Here is a 279-nt window from a genome sequence, read left to right on the forward strand (position 1 = left end):
ATATATATATATTCATTTATTCACTACTTAGTGTGCTTCCTTGAGCTAGCTTCTTAGTGCTGAGTTTACAGTGATAAATCAAACAGAACAGGATTATGCCCTTTTGATGCTGAATGAATGAATGAATGAACAAATATGTATCTTTGGGTAAATGCCATAAAAACAAAGAAGCACATGAGAATTTGGATGCTATTCAACATCATCATCAATTCATCGACAAATCAGATTAGACAAATGGACAACAGACTTCATTTTGGGGCAACATCTTCGAGGTGAACT

The sequence above is a fragment of the Suricata suricatta genome, chromosome X (genome assembly GCF_006229205.1).
Source record: "Suricata suricatta isolate VVHF042 chromosome X, meerkat_22Aug2017_6uvM2_HiC, whole genome shotgun sequence".
In the NCBI taxonomy this organism is placed as follows: domain Eukaryota; kingdom Metazoa; phylum Chordata; class Mammalia; order Carnivora; family Herpestidae; genus Suricata; species Suricata suricatta.